At 40.6% G+C, this 19,251-nt stretch overlaps 1 protein-coding gene and 1 long non-coding RNA gene across 8 annotated transcripts in view; one reads left to right on the top strand and one right to left on the bottom strand.

The window, feature by feature from the left end:
* The window catches only part of SRGAP2 (SLIT-ROBO Rho GTPase activating protein 2), a 235,092-nt gene that overhangs the window by 81,750 nt on the left and 134,091 nt on the right, over positions 1-19,251 (bottom strand). The window contains exon 1 of one of the 7 annotated variants that reach the window (XM_031438696.2): positions 4,333-4,510. The exons of the other annotated variants lie outside the window; for them this stretch is intronic. The gene's annotated coding sequence lies outside the window, so the exon portion shown is untranslated. Of the gene's footprint in view, positions 1-4,332; positions 4,511-19,251 lie in introns of those variants that run through there. 7 annotated transcript variants of the gene reach the window in all.
* Positions 202-18,217, top strand: LOC135318780 (uncharacterized). The gene is made up of 3 exons (XR_010377116.1): positions 202-319; positions 13,869-13,945; positions 18,133-18,217. It is a non-coding gene; the product is annotated as an uncharacterized LOC135318780 (long non-coding RNA).

The raw sequence follows: 19,251 nt of genomic DNA, 5'->3' as shown, positions 1-19,251 counted from the left end.
GTTAACAATGCTGGTTCTCTGGGATGGGAAATGCCATGGTGTGCTCAGGCGGGGAGCTTTTATTTTGAAACTCACCACAACCCTTTGGCCAGTGTGTTTCACAGGCCCCCAGTCCCTCTGCTGCCGGGGCGGGGCTGATCGGAAGGCAGTGAGATTGCAACAGCTCCTGCCAGCTGTGTGCTTATAAAATGGGCAGGGAATCCTTCTTTTCCAACAGATAACAGCATTGGACAACAGAACTGAAACACACAGCCTCATTTCCCCAAGACTGTCAAGTTCCGAAGCCTCTGCTACTGTGAAAGGCGGTAGTAGCAGAAATGTAAGGAAATGTTATGTTACATGGTCTGGGCTGCAGGGACACTCATCTTTGGAGCAATTCGTTTCCTGAGCTTGGATGGGTTTGTCTATCAGCATTTATTAATAATCAGGGTTTTAATACCATCAGGGAGATTACCTACCACCTGATTCTCCAGGTACTTAGATCAGCACTAGTGTGCTTTTCCAAGTTGGAGAGGCGGGGCGGCTGTTTACGGGCTATTTACAATACAAAGCTGTATTATCTGACAGGCACAAAATTACCCCTTATTTGTATTAAAAAAAAAAAAAAAAAGAGGAAGGCATGTCTCTGCCATGTGGTGAGAGCTAATTTCAGCCCTGTCCCAAGGCTGTGGCCGTCAGCAGGTAGAAACAGTAGGGTCATTTAGTTCTCTGCCTATTAGTCTGTGTCAGCAGTTTTCCAAAAAAGAATCCAATTTTCAAGGGCATATATCTCCTTCTACCAGTGTTACTGCCCCCTTTCCCTACCCCTAAAGATACTTCTGAGACCAACTGTTAGGGAAAAAAAAAACAGTTTAAAATTGAATTTACATTTACAGATTTCAGAGGAAAGAGACATGAACCCTAGATGAAGCCCTGGCAGCAGGAGAAGGGCCATCAGATGCAGAGTGACAGTTTCAGGGGCACTGGCTCACCACTTCAAAGAGGCCAAGTTTGCAGAGCTGGAGCTCTGCCTGAAATGTTTTTGGTGGGGAGGACGGGGCTAAGTTAAGAGGAGTGGCTGTTTGGCAGCAGGGCCAGTGTTCGGTGATGGTGGGCACTGTGTCTGACCTCTTCCCAGCCCAGATCAGCCCATCAAAATAGGTGGTGCCAGATGCAGCTGTCGTGGTGCCGGGGTGGTGATCCTGCGGGTCACAGCTCAGGAGTGCCTTCTAGACTTCCCCGCGGCCGCACTACTTGTGTATATGCAGGGGGACTTTCTATTCAACTTTCACTCACTGAGTAAGATTCCACAGGATGGCTCTAGCCAGGCTGTGCTCTGATTATATTCTGGGGAACCCAAGGTAGTACAAAATAAAAATACGCTGAATTGCAACTTTTATATAGAGGTAGGCTGGGAGATGCCATGAGAAAGACTTCTTCCTGAAGTGTTTTTACTTTCTGAAGACAGGATAGAACAGGGTTTAAAAAAATGCATTTTTAGAGGGGAGGGTATAGCTCAGTGGTAGAGTGCACGCCTAGCATGTATGCGGTTCTGGGTTCAATGCCCAGTAGCTGTTTAAATAAATAAATAAATGAACAAAGAAATCTACCTGCCCTCGTAAAAAATACATTTTAAAAATTGCAATTCAGTATAACACATGTAAATCTACAGTAAAAGTACTTTTTATGTGCAGTGCATTCTGATATTGCCTACTCTTTTCTTCAACTTTTTTTATGTTAGTCCAAATCACTAAATTCATTTTACAACTAATCGATGAGTCATTATATGAAGGTTTAAAAAGACTAGGCACACTGTAGTTGTGGAATTAATAAAGAAAACAGTGGATTAAGGACTGAAGACCACTAACCAAGACAAGTGCTAAGTCACTTGGCCCTCAAGGTGGCTGATTGCATGTTTTGAAGCAGGTTCAATCACTAGATCTTGGCAAGGGGGTGGGAAATGCTGGATTTTAAGGAGTGATCAATAGAGAGCCTGTTGGCAAATATTTATCAAACACCTACTATGTGTCAAGCACTTGAAATATAACTGGAAGGACAGCAGTATACAAAACAGTTTACATGTTTACAATCTACTGAGAAAGATGGATGTTAAGCTGATGTTTGAGCCTCTCAGAACATAATTCTTCCAGTCTCAAAAGCATTACTAGAAGTGGAATTTCTTAAGCTAGTTTTCTAGTTCAAGATCAATTTTTTAAAAAATCTCAGCCAAGAGGTTTCCACAGTTAGCCTAACTCCAGAACAAGCTAGATGTTGAATCCAGCTTGCCAAAATAGAAATGTGATTTCAAAAAATCTTGCTATTACATAGCAAATTCTTTCTTTGAATTTGCCTTTCTAAGTTACTAACAGATATTTCCAGCTATAATTGTACTGCTTCAGTATAAGTGACTCCCAAAGCAGTTAGATTTCAGTTTTAAAGAATCCCTTGAGCTTCTCAGCACCATAAACACCAAAAACTCACCAGTTGCTCCTTCACTCAGAAGTGAATAGATGTAGTGAGAAGTGAGAAGAGTTATATTTTAAAAGAAAATGTCAGAAACCTAACAGTCTGAGAGACCCAATACCTGTCTCAGAATTTGCCTTTTGAAACACAACTATTTTCTCAATTAGATTCCTGTGCAGTTAGCAAAAGAACTTAATCTAAAATAAAAAAAAAAAATCCCCAAACTACTAAAATATGAAATCATCTAAAACTAATGAAAGAGACAGATTATAACTTTTAAAACACCTTTCTCTCTTCCCTGGTGCCCAGACCACTGCCTTGTACACAATAGTCCTAAGATAATCAGTTGAGACAATTAGATAAAATTTTACATTAGACTTAAACACTATGCTTTCACATAATCACAAGAGTATACAACAATATAGCTGTGTTTACATCATATAGATTATTGAAAGTGGAAACTCCATGAGAAGTTATCCATATGAACTCCCTCAGGGTTACAGTTCCCAGATGAGCCCAGAAAGCTGAAATGACTTTTCCAGGGTCACACAGCTATTCAGTGTCCTGTCTGGGACCACATGCAGTATTATAAGAGTGTGAAACATGCAGGGTCTAGGGGACAATTTGAATCCCGCATCCACTTCCCGCTTGTATGAACTTGGGTAAATTATTTAACCAATCTATGCCTCCGCATCCACATCTGTAAAACAGGATAATAACGAAATAATCCATGGAAGTGTTTAAGGCAGAATCTAGCACTTAGTATGCTCAATAAACGTTAGCTATTATTAATATTAGAATCCAGCTCTCGGAAAACCCACCTGGATGCTCTTTCCACCACACTGTGGTGCCTCCTTATGTACCCTCAAAACATAATGATCATGCTATGTGGAATTGGGAAAGTGCGGGGAAACTGATCCCCAAGGCAGGAATGCAGCGAACTCCCTCCAGTGGAGGGGCTCTATCAACCACAAGGTTTTCCTTATGCCTCTGCTACACAATCTATTCCCCTCCCCAATTTCAGTAAGCACCAAAGTAACAATAACTCTGTAAGAAATATGCAGTTTTCCTAAGGCGGAGGGGTAGGTATTTGGCAAAAACAGGGTAATTAAGAAAGGGTGTGTAGAAGCAAAATAAAAAGCAAAGAATTACTTTCTATCTCTCCAGGTAGATTAAACAGAAAAAAATGCTTCTCAGATACACAACTGGGAGCTGGTTCAATCGGGGTCATAAATTAAACGTCCAGAGGCAGAGTTCCCTACTGCCTAGGTAAGTGAAGACAAAGAATGCTCATTACTAAGTTCTGGTTTAATGAAATCCAAGAGCTTTCTCCTCTAGGGCACTTGATTCTGAAAGCCATTTCCTTAAGGCTTTCCCAGAAGTTCTGGAATGTATGAGTAGTCAGACTTACAACCCGCAGTAATGCTAGTGGGCCCCTAGAGAAAATCCATTCTTTGCCATGACAATGAACTCTGTGGATTTAACTTCTACCGCCCGTGGATGCTCACTGTGCTCTGTTACAACTGACCAGAGCCTCTTGTCAGGGAAACACATGATTCAGACAGGACTAAGTCCCACTGGACTGGGGCAGGGGTGGGGTGGGGGTAGGGAGACAAGAAGAGGCTGCCCTCTGCTCTCCTGAGATTTCAGATGGCACAGTCTAAAATATGACCCTACAACTATCTGAATGTCCCTTCATTCCAATCTCTTGGAATGGTCTATTCTAACATTAAGAAAATAAGCTGAAAGCAACAGCCCATAAAAGGAAAGGAACAATCAAGTCTGAGGCTTCATTTCTTAAATCACCACTGTCACCCTTATCTTGGCAAATTTCTATTTTTAACCCTTCTGGATAATAATTTCAGTGTAATAATGTCTCTAGGCCCTGACCTTCAGTGCCGAAGGATTTCATGAGGTCGTACTGAAGATGAGGGATCACCCTGTCTCCGAGGCAGGACACTGAAGGCACAGAAACGATGTCTTCATGACCACGGGATCCTTGGGTAGACTGAGACACAGGGGACAAAGGACACAAAGGCAAACAGGCAACATGAGAGCACAGATCTCTCAGCAGCTGTAAAATGAACTCCAGAGGGAAAACAATCAATAGCTTGGAACTGGGCAAGAAGGAAAAAAAAAAAAAAAAAAAAAAAAGCCAGAATGACAAGGTGGATACAAGCATGTGCTGGCCTACAATAAGGAACTCCAGGAGCTGGGGGATGGGAAGGATGCCCCTGTGGCTGCCAGATGACTGGGAGGAGGCTGGAAGAAAGGAGTTAACAGAGCTCATCTGAAAGCTGGCAGCGTGAACAGGGCGAGGAGGGCAGCCTGGTAGGAAGTAAAAGAGTCAGCAGCACCGGTACAGGAAATGCCTGGGGTGCTGGGAAAATCGCTGATTAGATGCTTTAAGAAAGAGGAACCGGGCGGCAAAGTCAGTTCATGGAGGGATGTGTAGTTTTCATACTTGTGGAGCTGCCTTAGAATCCACTGTCCAGAGAGGAAAGGAGCCTCTAAGGGGTTCAATTATGGAGAGCATTTCTTGACACTCCAGGTGCCAGAGTTGGATCTGAGAGGATCATAAAGCAACGTGGGGAGACAAGTAGAGTTTTTCACTGGCAGAGAATTAGAATGCACACCGTTGGGGCTAGGGTGGAGCTGAGTCTGGACAGCTTTCTTCAGTGACAGCAGTGGTCTGCACCCTTTCACCTTCGTCCACACTATGCCCACATGCGCAGCCATTCCCATCAGTCCTCAGACAGTTAAAAAATCTGCATCCTCGGGGGAGGTCACCTTCCCTCTCTCCTGTACCTCATCCTCAGTGAAAAATCACTGAATTGTTTGGAACTGATGATTTCTAATCTCCACCTCTGATTTCTCACCTAAGCTCTTCAATTCAGGCTTTATAAGTTTTCCAGATACACCAAAAAGCACATCTGTCTGTCTGCAGTTGTTAGGCACAGTGCTCGTATGTCATCTAGGCCAGGTTTGTTCATTGTTTTTCAAATCTTCCATATCTTTTTTAAAAAATTTTTTCTTGGGGTGGGGGTAACTAGGTTTATTTCTTTGTTTGTTTGTTTATTCATTCATTTATTTTTTAATGGAGGTACTGGGGATTGCACCCAGGACCTCATACATGCCAAGGACGCACTCTACCACTGAGCTATACCCTCCCCCCAAATCTTCCATATCTTTACTGATTTTTTTTGGTGTTTCAGTTTAGTTGTTTGATCATTCACTAAGACAGGTGTATTAAACCCTCCAGTGGAGTTGATGATTTGTCTAGTCATTTTAACTCTGTCTGTTTTTTATTTATATATTTTAAGGTTGCATTATGAAGTATATACTTCTTCCTGGTAACTTGAATCCTTAATTATTATGGAATGTCCTTCTCTGTCTCTAATAATACTTTTTGTGTTACAATCTATCTGGTCTGATTTTATCAGAGTTATCTTTTCCCATCATTTTGCTTTAACCCTTTCTATATCCTTATATTTAACATGCAATTTTTCTCTTTTAAGTAACAAATGCTTCAGTTTTGTTTATTTAATACATTTTCTTAATTTTGCATGAGTTTATTTACACTTACTGTAATTACTGATACATTTAAGTTTAAATCCATCAACCAATTATATGCTGTTTGTTCTTCCCATCTCCATAGTCTTTTTTCTCATTTTTTATCTTTTTTCCTTCCATTTAAAAAAATTCAGTAAAAATCACTTTTTGGTTTATTATATTGTACATTTGACCAATGTACAAAGTGCATAACTACCACCACAATTAAAGCATAGAACAGTTCTATCATCCATCAAAAAACTCACTCATGCTGTCCCTTTATAGCCAAACTCCTCTACCCTTAACTCTTGGAAGCCATTGCTGTGTTCTGTATGCCTATACTTTTGCCTTTACCAGAATCTTTCTTACCATCTTTTGGGCTATTGTTCACTTATCAAGTTTACCCCTTTCCTAGATTGGTAAAGACACTATTTCTTTAGTGTTAACCCTAAATTACAACATATATCCTTGACTAGCCAAAGTCTAATAAAAGTTAGACTCTTACCACTTCCTGGACAATAACTTTAAACCTATTTCCCTATCTCTGCCTAGACATAGAGTCTATTGTTGCCATTTACATTAATTTTATATATGTTAAAATAGGAGATTATTTTCTTTAAGTTGATATTCATTTAGATGTTCACATACACACTTTTTTGTTTCTTCTCATTCTTTCTTGTACCTCCAAGTTTCTATCTGGGATCATTTTATTTCTGCCTAAAGAACACCATTCAGTATTTCTTTTGGTACAAGTTCTGCTGGTGATAAGTTCTGTTAGATTTTTCTTGTCTGACATTTTCTAGTTCATCTTCATTTTTGAGGGCTATTTCTTTCAGCATTTCATTCCATCGTCTCTTGTCTTCTATTGTTTCTATTGAGAAGTCAGCTGTCAACATTGCTGTTGCTACTTTGAAGGTAAGCTGTCCTTTTTTTTTTCCCTTCAGTTGTTTTTAAGATTTCTCTCTGTCATGGTTTTCAGCAATATAATAAGCCTACATGTAATTTTCTTTGTATTTATCCTGCTTGAGGTTTATAATCCTTCAGTCTGTGACTTGATTTGGGACAACTCAGAGCTATTATCTCTTTAAATACTGCATCTACCCCATTCTCTCTGATCTCTTCTTCTGGGACTTCCAATGGATGCATATAGGCATCATATCCCACAAATCTCCTGTGCTCTTTTTTTGGTATTTTAAATTCTTCTTTCTCTCTACACTTCAGTATGTATTTTTTTTGACCTACCTTCCAATTCATTAAGTCTTTATTCAGCTTTATCTAATCAGCTATTTAATCCACTTTGAGCTCTTTATTTTAGTTACTGTATTTTTTGTACTAAAATTACTGTTTGACTCTCTTTAACATTGAGATAAAACTCAGATACTACACAATTCACCATTTTAAAGTATATGATTCGGTGGGGTTTTTTAATGTTTAATTTTTTGTATGTTTGTTTCTATGATTCAGTGGTTTTAGTATATTCACAAGGTTGTGCAACAATCACCATTATTTAATTCTGGAACATTTCATCACCCAAAAAAGAAGCCTCACACATGTTGGTAGTCACTATCTCCCTTGACTCCTTCCTCCAACTCCTGGCAACTGTTAATCTACTTCCTGCCTCTATGGATTTGCCCATTCTGGATATTTCCTATAAATGGAATCATACAATATGTGTTTTTAAGGTTCATCTATGTTGTAGCACAATCAGCACTGCCTTCCTTTTTATGGCTATTTAATTGTATGGGTAGTCACATTTTATTTATCCATTAATCAGTTGATGAAAATTTGGATTGTTTCCACTTTATGGTTATTCTGAAAAATACTGTTATGAATATGCATGTACAAATATTTGTATGGGCATGTTTTCAGATACCTTGGGTATACATTTAAGAGTGGAATTGCTTGGTCATAGAGTACCTCAATGCTTAAATTTTTGATGAACTGACAAACTATTTTTCATTGTGTCTGCACCTTTTACAATCCCATCAGCAATGTATGAGTGTTCCAATTTCTCCACATCCTTGCCAACACTTGTTCTTTTCTTAGTTTTATTTTTAAATTATAGCCATCCTAGTGGATGTGAAGTGGGATTTCATTGTGGTTTTCGTCTGCAGTTCCCTAATGTCTAACAATGTTGATCATCTTTTCATGTGTTTGTTCACCGTTTGTATACCTTCTCTGGAGACATGTCTATGCAAACCTTTTTCCTTTTTAAAGACTGGATTGTTTCTCTCTTTGTTGTTGAGTTGTAAGAGTTCTTCATATATTCTGGATACTAGATCTTATCAGACTTATGATTTAAAAATATTTTCTCCCATTCTATATGTTGCCTTTTCACTTCTTTGATAGTGTCCTTTGAAGCATGTAAGTTTATATATATATGGATGTATTTTTTTTTTGGTGGTGGGGAGAGGTAATTAAGTTTATTTATTTATTTTATTTTAATGGAGGTACTGGGGATTGAACCCAGGACCTTGTGCATGCTGGGCACGCTCTCTACCACTGAACTATGCCTTCCTCCTAGAAGTTTATAATTTTATGAACTTCAATTCATGTACTTTTTCCTTTTGTTGCTTGCCTTTGGTGCCATATCTAAAAAACCACTATTTAATCCCAGGTCGCAAAGATTTATGCCTATGTTTTCTTCTAAAAGTTTCAGCTCTTACATTAATATCTTTGACACATCTTGAGCTGTTTGATTCTTTTTATAATTTCCAGTTTTTTGTTATTACTTGATTTCATAAACATATTAAATATAGTTAATGTAAAGTTTGTCTGATAACCAGTATATGTATCTCCTCTAGGTATGCGGTTTTTCTTACCAGCATTGCATATGCAAACCAATGAGAGATAGTAGGTCTAGGATGACAGTATCTTACACTAGAGAGGATTTAAATTTGCTTATAGCCACTAGATATCCTAGATCAACTTAATCCATTTAGAGACTAAGAGAATTTGAAGCTAGGTTTCAGTCCCTGTGAGACTGCTGAAGTCTATTTCTGGTTTGCCTTTACTTCTAAATTGTACCTCTGTGGGGTCCCAAAGCCTGGGGAAGTTTACCAAGACTCCCCTTCCTCTGCCTTGAATTCCAATTTTTGTCCTGTTAGCACTGTAAGGCTATTAAAAGTTCCGCTCAGCCTCTTTTCTAGAATAGCAGATACCTCTTAGGCAAAAGCAGTTCCAAAGTAGCAGACGTGTTGGTCTGAATTACCAAACCTGCCATTTCTAGTAGCAAAACTCAAAGTTTAAACTTTGAAGATAGACATTATTTCTTACGTTCGCACGTAGCCCTCATCAGGTCCAGTGCAATGTTGGATACCAAACAAGTACGTTTTGGATGAGAGAATGAATGGATATGGGTCAAAGTGAAGGCTTACCGCATTTATGTTTTATAGTTGTTCGCTTCCCAGGATATGGTAACCAAAATATTCCAGTAAAATAAGAGAGAAGCAAGCCTGAGGTTTTAAATATGGTTCTTCATTATTTCCTCAGAGGTTTTTCAAAAACCACAGTCCATCAGAGGATAGGAAGGGGCTGAATCTACCTCATATGAAGGGCATATTTGAAATTAGCTGTAGTGATTAAGAATCCAGATTTAAATCTCAGGCATTCCCTAGTAGCCCAAAGTCCACCAAATGGCAGAACTCCCTACAAAGCTCTAAAAATGAGCACATATAGAAGTCTTCCATGGGGCCATTTGGGGCTTAAAGAAGGTTTGGCCACCTAGTTCCTGGGACATACATAAAAATGTCAGCTCCACCAGCTATCCCAAATTCCTTAACAACACACTGGCCTTTCTCAAGTGGTACTAGGCATAAAAACAGAAAAAAGTAATCACTGACTTCTAATTTTTTCTTCAATAAGTGGCCACAGGCTGCTGATTTTTTCCTTCATGATACATGTAACACTGCCACCACACTGCTGGCCCTATTACCCTGTCCCTGGATTAGACGCCCAGTCTTTTTGAAACAGCAGCTCTATTATATCATTTTCCTAAGAATAAATCTTCCTTGGTCTCCAAGAGCTCTCAGAATCAAGTTCAAACTCCTTGGTCTGGCATTCAGGGCTCTTTTCCTTTGTTTCAAGTACTCTCCTCAGAAATACTCTGATTTAGCCAAACTATTTCGCTCATCACCTTCTAAAGGGTCCTCACACATTCCTGTGCTCTCTTTTGTCCTGAAATCTGTTCTTACCACGTGGAATGTCCTTCCACTCCAACTCCCCCTCCACACTCACAAACTCCTCACTTTTCCACCTCTAATTATGAAATCATTTTCATTCACTAAAGACTCGGCTTAAATTTTACCTGTCTACTTACTGTATATAACGCATTTACTGCATCTTGCACAGGATAAATCTTCAAAAAAAAAAAAAAGTGAGTAAATGGGTGGGGATATAATTTTCCATCAATGGCGATATGGAAACTACATATCTACTTTTCCAAAAATTAAATTATGCCTTACCTCACACTACATATAAAAGTTTATTTCATGGAGATGGTTTAAAACCATAATGTGAAAGACAAAACTGTAAGACTTTTAGAAGATAATCCAATGGAATATCTTCAAGAGCTTAGGGTAGGAAAGGTTTTCTTAAACATGACAGAACAAGCACTATCCTTAAAGAAAAACAGACGCAACTACATTACAATGACGAACTTTTACTAACCAACAGAAAATACAAAAAGAAAAAAAAGACAAGACACATTGTAGGAGAATATATGTTTACTAATAAAACCAATAAAAGGGTTAATATTCAGAATAGGCACTGCACGAAAGAATAAATCTAAATGGTCAATAAAAATAAGAAAAAGCCCTCAAACTCATAAGCAAGCAGACTGTTGCAATAGCTAAAATTAAAACAGCTGAAATTAAAAATCAGACCATACTGAATGTTGGCAAGGATGTACAAAAATGAAACTCTCATACATTGCTGGTGGAGGGGCAAATTACTAACAACTACTTTGGGAAACAGCCTTATAAAACAAGACACCCCTATTTTTTAAACCAGCAATTCCACTACTAGGTAGAGACCCTAGAAATCTGAGCATACATACTCCACTATGCACACACAAGAATGTTCACCAGGGTATAGTTTGCATTAGTCCCCAAATGAAAACAACCTAAATGCCCATGGATAACAAAATGGGTAAGTAAATTGTGGTGAATTCATAAACGGAAACCTACAGAGATGAAAATAAACAAGGTCCAGCTATAGCAACAGCATGGATGAACCTCACAAACCATGGCAAACAAGACAAGCAAGACGCACCAGGATGCATACAGTGTGATTCCACTTTTATAAAAGTTCAGAAACAGGCAAAATTAAACTATGCTATTTAGAGGGGAATACCTACAGGATATAATTTAAGAAAAGCAGGAAAATAATTATCACAAAATTAGGATAGTGGGGAGCTGGAACCAGGGAGGGGTGGAGCAGCAACTTTTGAGGTGCTGATAAAGTTCTATGGATTGACCTGTGTGGTTAAGTTACTTTGGTTGTTTGCTTTATAGTTTATTATACACATGTATTACACACATATATTTTATGTGCTTTTCCATATCTATTATACACATGCATTTTACATACTTTTCTATATTTATATTTCAAAATTTGAAAACCGGAAAACAGAAGAGTTCCATGATTGATCAGTGAAATCTATCACAAATGCAGAAACAGGGTCTTTGCTAGTCCCCATTGGCTCACAGATCTTCCTTGAACAACCAAGTTGGATATGAGCTCTTTCTTCACTGCCTGTCCCATATGCTCTAGCAATCAGTACCTGTGCCATTTACAGGGTACTTATCACATCTACAATGCCTTGATTAGAGCTATTTATGCAAGTATCTCCTCTTTCAACTGTAGCATTATCTTCTGAAGGATCTGGATTATATCTTGCAATTAATAATTAATAAAAATAGTTAACTGTAGCTTACATTTACCTAATGCTTAGTGTCAGCTAACCATCTATAGGCATAACCTTTTTTAATCTTTGTAATAACTCTATGAGGTAGTTACTGTTATCTTCATTTTATAGACACTAAAGCTTGGAGAGGGTAAGTAATTTGTCCATGGGAACAGCTATGAAAGGGTAGAGTTAGACTCTGAACCCACAAACTCCTATTCAATGCTCTTTTGTCAGATCTGTATTTTCCTCATCTTGTACAATGCCTTGCATACAGCAAGCACTCAATAATTATTTATTACATGAAAATGAGAGGATGAAAGGACATAAACTTTTATAGCAAGAAAGGGAGAGTACAAAAGAATATCCTTGATGCATCAGTTTTTAAATTCACAGATACACACACACACACACACACACACACACACACACACATACACACATAAAGGTTACGATTCTGTCTGTTAAAAGGAGAATCATATATGTAGAGCTGTAAAAATAAGCTGCTAGGATATTCTGGTTAGAAGGAGGGAAAACTTGATCAGCTTTAAATCCATTTGCTGTATTTGGATGGCTAGCTGTTCAAAGGGCAAATGGCAAAAATGCGTGTCTCATGAAGCACTCTGGCCACAGTGCAAATGGAACCGAGCCAAGGGGTTACCAATTACTGCTTTCCCACTGATGCATGCTGTGGCTCTAGGGCAGCCCTGACCGGCCCATCTGTTCCTGGCTTTGGTCTTGGGACTTCAGGATGAGGACGGTAGTAAATGACAAGGGCGAGCACTGTCTTAGGAGCAGTGCTCTACAGAGTTCAGGCAGCAATCTTCTTGCAGAGCCCCAAGGAAGGGAATGGAAAGAGGCTTAAGACAATGGGTGCTTTCAGGAGCCCCCTTAGTACCCAGAGGAGAAGAGAGGAGCAGAGGGAAGGTTCAAATACCCAGGGGAAAAGAAACCACTTTTTGATCCATTCCCAAAACAAGGAGCATGATCAAAGAATCAACTGCTGAAGTTCGAGCAAAAAGAAGCAACAACAGGCCTTCCTGCATTCCTGCCTCTCTATGCCAGGCTGTCCTCTCAACTTGCAGGCTAGGAGTGTGGCTGCAGGCTGGCCTCTCCCCATGATCATCCCCACCCCCGACTCCTGGGGACAATTGAGCTGTGTCTCTGGCATGCGTAGAGCTGCAGGTCATGGCCATATTTAACAAGAACATTCATTCTCCACAGGCGCAACAGGGCTCTTCAAAACGCCCTTTGTGTCACTATGCCTTTCTTTCCACCCGCCTTGACACTAATTTAATCAAGATGTCCTAGCTCGTAGATGGGGTGGACTCATCAGTTCCGCATTCTTCGTGGCATTAGGGCTTGGAAGCAAAATATGTAGGGTTGAAACCAGCAAGTTGAGGAGATGGGGTCAGGGGCTCCAAGCCAGGGTGTGTCAACCTTTTGCGTAAACCATAGGCATAAAGAGGGCACTAGGTTTGTGACATACTCTTACAATATCTAATTAACCCTGAATATTTTGCAGAGGTTGAGAAATATTTTCTTAGGCAAGTACACAGATATTCAGAAGCAAAAATAAAACAAAGCAAAGCAAAACAAAAAACAAAGAAAAAAGGCAGGATTTATTCATCCGCACTGTTTCTAGCATGCAGAACTGGAAAAGAGAACTTGTTGTCACAATTACCCCTGCTCTTTCTCTCCTATCTGCACTCCGTTCACTCACAATTTTGCAAAAATCTGAAAGCTTCAGTTGTCTTACCTAAAAGCCCGATTTTAATTCAGATGTGCCTTTCTTAGCTGCTTCTCTAGGTCACAGCCAATATCCAGATGTGAATCTCAAAATGGTGGTGGGGAATTAAACCAGTAAGAAAAATAAACAAAGAAACCGTCTGGAGCCCTGGGTCCCTGCCCAGATTACCTGATTCCTCGTCTGATGCTCTTTTCCTTTGCTGTGCTATCTCCTATAAAGGGCCTCCCCACCTTCCTGAGCTGATTTGTGGACACACAACTGAGCCTCGGTCTCATGGGCCACGAGTCAAATTCAAGGTAGGTCTGAGGCAGGCCCGGGGGATTCAGACAACGTATGAGGAACTGATTTGAGTATGTGTTGAAATTCCCCTTGTCAATCACAGATCCCTTTAGTCATGACCTCCTGCCAGGGACATATAACCCATTCCCTCCATTATCTGCTGGCCAGTTCAATCAGCTCACATCACCATGGACAGAAATACAGTCAAAGGACTATTGTTTCACAACCCATGAGGGGATTCTCAGAAACCCAGCAAACAGGACTCCAGACGATAAGAAGGGTGTTTCCTCTGTAGCTTTTGGAGCAAAAAGAACCTTGAGCTCAATTCCATCCCCAAATGCCTAGATCAAGTAAGCAACTGGCTCGAGATCGGGAACAACCTTAAATGCTTAGGCTAATCCCTGGGTTCTCATGTAATTCTACAAACCAAATTAACCCCTAGTCATGAAAAACTGAAACGGTTTACAGCTACCTTGCAAAGCTTTACTAAAAAAGTTCACTACCCTCTAGCAAACAAACAAACATCTTCCTCATGCTGCTTCTTAAGGGAAGAACTGAGCCTTTGCCCTTCCCTTACCCTCTTTCTGCTGACTTGTATATTTTCTGCCTTTTCTGGAAAAACTGAAAAGCAATGATTCTCCGATACTGTTAAATAATAAGACCATGGCTTACAGCTCTGACTTTTATATTAGAGCACAGAGGACTCATTCTAACCCAAGAGAGGATACTAGCTAAGCTAACAAGTGGCAGAAATTTGGGGAAATGGCCATTGGAAGCAGCCTCTGAGATGCAGAGAGCAGTATCTCATTCTACCATATCCGATAACCAAATGGTGAGCACAGCTGCTCTGGAGACTAGAAATGGCTCTGGGCTGAACAAAAGGTATTTGGTCCGAGAGTTGTCCAAGAGGAGAAGCAACACCTTGTGAAGCTTCATTTAATGAGATCTACAATATATTTAATATTGTCAGCTACTCTATCATCAGCTCTCAGAATAGTAACCCAGCGGTTATACAGAAATAATCTAGAGAAAAGTGTGATTTTTTTTCCTATCTCAGAATTTTCCCAGCATTTAAGTCTATAGCACAAAAGGTAAGCCCTGCACATTCTGATTCCAAATACAGTTGGAGTGTCTCTCCCATCTTTCTTCTCCACGTCTCCTCCCACTGCCTTAATTCAGGACCCCACTATCTCTTACATGAACTATGGAGATCGTTTAATTATCACTGTTCTTGCTTTTCTAATCTCTCTCACACCCAAACATTTAAGAGCAATCTTTCTAAAAGGCAAATCCGTCCATGGTACCCTCTTGGTAAAACTCATTACTGGAATTGTTTCAGTTAAGAAGCATTAATAGATGCTAAAAAGTAGTGGGCAAAGATGAGAAGAAATAGGATATTTCCACTGTCTCAAAGATTCTCTTCGTAAGATACTTGAAGTGCAAAGGAAAAGAAAGTAACTTACAGTGAAGAAATCTGGCAGACACCTACCTGAACCAAGCAATCGGAATGATCACCACTCATAATGGGAAAAATCAATGGGAAGTGGCTCTTGGTATAACGCACAGCATCACTTCTATGGTGTTCTTATCAAAACCGCTTAACCTGAATCTAATTATGAGGAAATATCAGACAAACCAAAATTGAAGGACGTTCTGCAAAATAACTGGCCAGCACTCTTCAGAGATGCCAGTCATGAAAGACAGAGGAAGACAGAGGAAATCTCAGTGATTAGAAGGGACTAAGGAGACGGTACAACTTAGCACGAACGTGTGATCCTGACCTGGACCCTGAAACAGAAACTGGACGTGACTGGGGCAATTGGTAAAATTTGATGTAGAGCAGGAGATTAGGTAATAGTATTGTATTAGTGTTAATTTCCTGATTTTGATCATTGTACTGTGGTTATAGGAGATTTTAACAATAGTGGAATTTTTGTACTGCTTCTGCAACTTTTCTCTGAGTCTGAAGTTATTTCAAAACAAGAAGTTAAAAAACCAACAGAAACATTATGAGGCTTCCCCCTGGCTGGCTTCAGAGTGTAAGCTCTTTAACGAAGCAGGTGAGTTGGGCCTACCTATTCAGCCTCGTCACCTGCCATCTCCTACAAGGGTTCCGTGCTCAGCCATCCTCACCCACAGCACCTTCAGTTCTGGGACTCTATTGCTTGTCTTCCACATAAGCTGTTTCATCTCCCAGGAATTCCTATTCACTGCCACACATCCTCCTCCCTCTCCTTCCTAAGGCTCAAAGGACTATGTAAGGCAAGCCTCAGTTCATGCTTTCCTCCACTGAAGAACCCATTATTACACTGTATTATCACTGTTTATCTGCGTGCCTGTTTTTCCCACCAGACTGTGCTGTTAGGTCAGGGGCCTCACCAGGCCATCTTCCCAGCCCCGGGCAATGCACCACACAGTCACAACTCAAAAACTATTTGTTGAGTGAATCTCCACTTAGAAGCATTACCACACCTACCTCTGTATACTCTCGAATGGTTTATCAAATATTTTCATAAAAATCCCTGCACTTAATTACAGAATTTCAGGGAAAAATCTTTGAAAGATGAATCCAAAACCTTTATTTTAACAGATTAGAAACCAAGTCTTAGAAAGCTTAAAAAGTGAGGTCGCACTGTGAGTCACTGTGAGAGCTGGGGAGAGACCCTCCCTCTCAGATCAGGGTCTTTTTTGATGACGTTTGCAGAAAGCATTTAATAAACCCTTGCTCAAATGACCTGAATCACATGGGAGCAGCTCCACAATTCTGTACTTTATTCAGGTTGAAGCTGAACCAGGTGTGACTCTCAGGCCTGGCCTAACCAGGACACCTGACTGCATCCTGCAGTCAGCAACGTACAGCCGGAATACGCTAGTCTTCAGTGAGAAAGGCTAGTTTCCTACCTCAGAGACCTCTGATCCAGAGAGAGCAGAAGCTGGATGGCTCTCCTCCAGGGCTGGTGGGAGGATGAGGCAGGGACTCTGCATAGCCCCGAGCTATGTGGTATCAGGCCAGAGGCGACATGCTCAGATCACATCCTTACATCTAAGCTGGGGAGGAAGCCCATTCCTCGTGTCAGAAATCATCTGCTCTGATTACAACACCCTTTTTAATCTCCCTGGCCCAGGAGAGGATATGCACTGATAACTTTAATAATGCCGGCAGGAACAATTAATTTCCATTCCCGCTCTTCATACACTGTTATGTGAAGGGGACTGGAAGGACAAAATTAAACTCCATTGGGACTTCAGCCTACAGCTCCGAAAACAGACAGACTACTCAGAACTCAGCATGGAAAACCTCACCCTGTGTCGGACGGATGTTAACTTGTGAATGCTTGAAAGACCTGAGTGGCTTCCGGGGACCTGAGTGGCTTTCGGGGCAAGGGTCAATGAAATTAAATAACATTTAAAAGCTCGGGCAGATTTGATATGAGTCTAATGGACATAGGAATCAAGCAAGATTTAAGCAAAAATAATCATGGAAATATTTTATATAGTTTCAAAGAGGTGTATCTATTTTGTTGGTCAATGTGTTCTACATTTAATGTACCGCTAATATAAAGTTTTTGACTACTCCATCAAGAATTTTTTTTCAAACTAAAAACTTGCCTATGTCAACTAGAAAAGGATACCTTGATTTATGTAACATTTCTCTTCCACAGCAGTTTCACATCCTTTCCGTTATCCTCACATCACTTCTAGAGGCAAAGTGGGCAAGGATGCTTTCTTGTTCAGTTCACTGATGCGCACAGAGGTCAGACCCTTCAGTAAGGCTCACGAGAAGGTAATGCTAGAGTTGGAGGATACTTTTTTTTAAATTCCCCGTCACAGGCTTATGCTATTGTATTCCTTCTCACTATTAGCAGAAAGGATGAGAAAAGGGCATAAAATTGAGTGGAGGTTCTGTTGAGGACATCACAGTTTCCCAAGCTCCGAAACCCAAATCTAAAGACATCTGCTCAGATGCCATTTATCCTGACCCCTTCAGAATACCCACCCCTGAGCCTCCCTGGTCTCACTTAGGTTCTATGAGCCATGCTGTTCTCAGTTTCTTTTTGCTCATTTTCATTTGCTCCTCTCTCCTCTTTGCTGGCCCCTCAAAATCCTCTCTAGGTCTCAACGGCCCCCTCCTCCGAATAGTCACTTTCATGCCTTCATATCCTCAATCAGTTTTATGAGGTTAATTTTCAGATTTCCCTTCCAGCCGTAATCCTCACTGAACTTTCACCTTGCCATGTCTAAAACTGAACTCAGGAAGTGTGGTGCAGTGTCCTGGAGAGACCACTGGACAGAAGTTAGAAGGCCTGGTAAGTCTGGTCCCACCTCTGCTACTACCTAACTGGGTGACCTGAGGCAAGTCCCTTCTTCCTGGCTGTCAGATTCTTCACTAATTACAGGGTTGGACTAGAATCAGTGACTCTTCACATACTCCCCCAGTAAATGGCAACCCCAGTTTCCAATGGCTCAGGCCAAAATGCCTGGAGTCATCTTTGACTCCTCCTTTTCTCACATCCCACATTCAACTCAGCAGCACATTCAACTCAGCAGCACATTCAACTCAGCAGTGAATGCTCCATCTTCAAAATACCTCCCAGAATCTGACCACATCTCACGATCTCCACATCTTCCACTCTGTTCCACCATCATCTCTACCACCACCATCTCCTGCCTGAATTATTTAGAGAAGCCTCCTTAACTGGTCTTCCTGTGTTCCCACCTCGCTCCACCTTGTCTTTCCTTAATACAGCAGCCAGAACAATCCTATTTCAACAGGAGTCAGATTGTATCATCCTCTGTTTCAAATTCTCATATTTTAATAGCCTCTGAGGCTCCTCCTGATGTGGTTTGTCCCCCTTCCCCAACCACATCTCCTACCACTCTTCCTCTCGCCTATCGTGTGCAAGGCCACCTTGCTGTTTCCCTAAGCAGATAAGCACCCTCCCATCTCATGGCCTAAGACATGCTGCTTCCTCTGCCTGAAATACTCTCCTCAGAGAGCTAAATAGCAAAATCCCTCATTTCCTTCAAGAACCAGCTCCAGTGCTGATTTACCAACGAAGCCTTCCCTGACCACCTTATACAAAACAGCAAGTCCCCAACACCCTCATCCTCTTTATCCTACTTTGTCATCTTCTGATATATTACATATTTACTTGCTTATCTGTATATGACCTGTTTCTCAGACTAGAATATAAGCTCCATGTGGGCAAGGAATTTTTGTTTTGTTATCTGTTGTATCACAGTGCCCACCACAGTGCCTAGGACATGGGAAGCACCTGCAAATGTTTGTTGAATGACCAAATGAATTTTGGTCCTCTCTAGC

This window comes from Camelus dromedarius, chromosome 21 (genome assembly GCF_036321535.1).
Source record: "Camelus dromedarius isolate mCamDro1 chromosome 21, mCamDro1.pat, whole genome shotgun sequence".
Lineage (NCBI taxonomy): Eukaryota > Metazoa > Chordata > Mammalia > Artiodactyla > Camelidae > Camelus > Camelus dromedarius.
Note: the sequence above shows the minus strand (reverse complement) of the source record. Positions and strands in the feature narration are given on the sequence as shown.